At 36.0% G+C, this 3,496-nt stretch overlaps 1 long non-coding RNA gene across 1 annotated transcript; it reads left to right on the forward strand.

Moving 5' to 3' along the window:
• Positions 1–381: 381 nt before the first annotated feature.
• LOC121051774 lies at positions 382–2,501 on the forward strand. Its single transcript, XR_005806881.1, has 3 exons — positions 382–454; positions 574–814; positions 2,337–2,501. It is a non-coding gene; the product is annotated as an uncharacterized LOC121051774 (long non-coding RNA).
• The last annotated feature ends 995 nt before the right edge of the window (positions 2,502–3,496 follow it).

A 3,496-nucleotide genomic window follows, 5' to 3' on the forward strand; every position in this document is an offset into this window, starting at 1 on the left:
TCAGTATTAATTAAGCAAACAACCTTAAGATTAAATTTTCAAAAACCTGAATATTACCCTTGGTTTATTGAAAGGTTCTAACAGAAAAAATTCATACTTCAAGGGCAAAGTAGTAAACAATTACCATTATATTTAATAGAAAATTACATATAAGTGTCATTTTGAGACTTATATTAGTCATAAGGGCACCTAATTTTTTTTGTACAAATAAAGCCACTTTAGGGCTCAAAACTATCAGCTCCTTTTTTTGTTATACCTATTTTACCCTCAACTCTCTCTCTCTCTCTCTCTCTCTCTCTCTCTCTCTCTCTATTTCTTCGATAGAGCTGATTTTTTCAAAAACAGATCTCTCTCTCTCTCTCTCTCTACGTTTTGTTGGAAGGACCATGCGTCCTTGCCGGCGCACCATCCCGTCTCCGCCGACAATCCCGCGTCTTCTCCAAAGCACCGTCAAGTACGATTTGGGAGATCAAATTCAAAACCAAACCTTAGAAAAAGCCAGATTTCTAATTCCACCAGATCCATCCACCTATATTTCTCAATTTCTCTGATAATTGAGCTTTGTGTGAACAGATCGGCGTCGGTGGTAGTCGTGCCCAATGCATCGTACATGGCAACCGTGACGATGGCGAGAGCGGTGGATTTGTCCTTCAGCTCCTCCGCAAGTATTAAGATCTTCAAGCTCGATTAACAGTCGGACGATTGTGATCTTCCCGTAATGGGCGAGTCGACAAGCTCGGAGAGATTCAATAGTTTATTGCGGTCCAAGCCCGCTGCTAGATCAGGAAATCTAGAATCCACTCACTCTAATCCGGTAACTCTCGCCTTGAAATTTTGCGTTTCCTTTTGGTTTGGATTAGGATTGAATTGAATCTTGGAATTTATGCTGTTTCGGAATGTGGCTTTCTTTGAATGTTGTGGTAATGTGGCTTGCTTAGAGTTAAACTTGTATGATGAGGAAAAGAAAGCCTTTTTTTTATCATATTTGATGTTCTTTGGGCCTATCTTTGTGTAGAAGGTTTTGCTTATTTGCCTATTTGGTGGTTGGAATATGAGATTAGATTTTGGTGCGAGGAAGTGGGGGCATTGGATCTAAGTGATAGTTTACTGTTTGTTTGTTATTTTGGAAATTGATTATTGAACTCATTACAAGTAATCCCATCATGTTTTGTTTATTTTTTTTCTCCATATTATGGTTATGTGATTTGGATCAAACTTATTTGGCGGAACCATTCTTTCCTTTTTTTTATTTTGTTGACCATAGTGTCTTGAAACATAGTAAGTGTGAGTTCATTTCAGTTCAATAAATGACATTCATGCTAGATAACAGCACTCTCCCAAAAAGTGAGTGTTTCTAGAAATTAGTCTTTTAAAAAAAAATTATTTTCTGTTGCAGTTAGTAACAATTGTTACGGTGGCTTTTCAACACAATGATAGTAGATTTCCATGCTTATGTTAGTACCTTTTTAAGCTGATGTCAGTAGCTTATGTTTTCATTTTAATTGATTTCAATTCAGTAGCTCTCTATAACTGTTATAGTGGCTTTTCAATACAGTGATAGTTTTTTTTATCCTTATGTTAGTTTCTTTTCGCGTTGAAGTCCGTAATTTTTTTGTTTTCATTTTCATTGATTTCAAGTCAGTAGCTCTCTATAAGTGTTATAGTGGCTTTTCAATATAGTGATAGTAACTTTCTATCTCTATGTTAGTATCTTTTTAATCTGATGTTAGTAACTTTTTTGTTTTCATTTTGATTGATTTCAAGTGGTCTTTTGTCAATAACTTATCAAATTGGAAAAGCATATCAAATTGGAAAAGCATGATTCTGAATGAAATTCAATTTCTTCTTGTTGTGATTTCGTATCTCTAGCATTTCTTGTTGGAATTTGTGTTACACTATTATAATAAGTTGGTTTTGTGCAATCAGTTTCTATGTCAGTAGCTTTTTATTACTGATTCAGTAACTTTATATATGTGTTATAGTAGTTTTATGTACCTATGTCAATGACTTTTTATTATTGGTTTAGTAACTTTGTACATGTGTTATAGTAACTTTATATACCTATGTCAGTAGTTTTTATTACTGGTCCAGTAGCTTTGTACATGTTTTATAGTAGCTTTCTGTACCTGTGTCAGTAACTTTTTATTACTGATCCAGTAGCTTTGTATGTGCGTTATAGTAACATTCTGTATTTATGACAGTAGCTTTTTAGATTGCTTATTATTATTATTTTTATCTAGTTGATAAAGAATACCACGTTTGCGGCGCAGCGGTACATTGTTGTTTTTAGTTTTTATTTCAAGTACTAATATTTTGTTGTATCTTTGTTCTTGCAGAGTTTTTCCCTTTGCATTTGTAGTAGTAGATTTCGAAAATCATGTGAATTTGGATAATCTTCCCATCTTGCAAATTCAAGACCAAGTCAAGATGGGTGAGATTTCAAATTATCTATCCAACAAGGATAACAAAACCACGACTTGATATCATTTGAACTTGTGGACTTCTCTTTCAAGTAGCAATCAGATGGCTCAATTTGTATCAAGCTTTTAAATTCAAATCCCATGCTGGAAGTTATGGATAATTCCCATGGTTACAAGCTTGAATGTGGGATTGGATTATCTAGAACATGATCAGCCTGCATCTTGAAATTAATATCCAAGTTCAAATATATGCATGCAAGGTGAGAAGTGTGGTTGCTCAAGACTTAGCCACGTTGGAATGATGAAGAGATAAGAAGTTATTTGTTGACGGTTGCTCGAGATCGAGGGTTTAAAATTTAAATAATGTAAACTCAAAGTTGAAGATAATCCCAGCTAATCTTGTATGCCTATATATATATATATAGCGTTCTTTTTAGCTACAACGGGAGGAGGTTAGGAACAGAAGCAATAAAAGAGAAAAGAGAGAGCGAGAGCGAGAGAGAGAGAGAGCAGAGGGGAAAACGCAGGGGAGATAAGAAAAGACTGTGAGCAAGGGAAGAAGAGAAAATTAATCCGAAGCTAAGAAGAGACCACGAGAAGCTAGAAATATTGAGCAGTGGGTATAATTTCTTCTATATGCTGTTAATTATCATTTTCACTCAAGTGTTCTCTTTGTTTTGTGTTATATGATTACAGAAAGCAAATAGGTGATCATGTAAGACTATGAGCACTCCAAACAAGAAGTTGATGGTCTATCCTCTCTCCAAGACCTCATTGCTTTCATCCTCACAAATCTCACCAATGGCTTCCGGGCAAGACACAAAGACGACATCAAGCCCTCATTCACAGCCGCGGTGTCACTCTATGCTCACTTGTTTTTCGATGCATATACTGCGGTGCATCCTGCATATAGGTGGCGGAAGCAAGGTTTAAGCTCAAGAGGATTCACTGCTCTTGTTTTTGATACCCATATCGTGGTGCTTCCTGCATATGGGTGGCAAAAATAAGCCTGTCAAGTGAAAGCCTGGTGGCTGCCAGTTCACACCCAAGTACGGTTCTGCAAAGTTCTCGAGTTC

Source organism: Rosa chinensis, chromosome 1 (assembly GCF_002994745.2).
Source record: "Rosa chinensis cultivar Old Blush chromosome 1, RchiOBHm-V2, whole genome shotgun sequence".
Classification (NCBI taxonomy): domain Eukaryota; kingdom Viridiplantae; phylum Streptophyta; class Magnoliopsida; order Rosales; family Rosaceae; genus Rosa; species Rosa chinensis.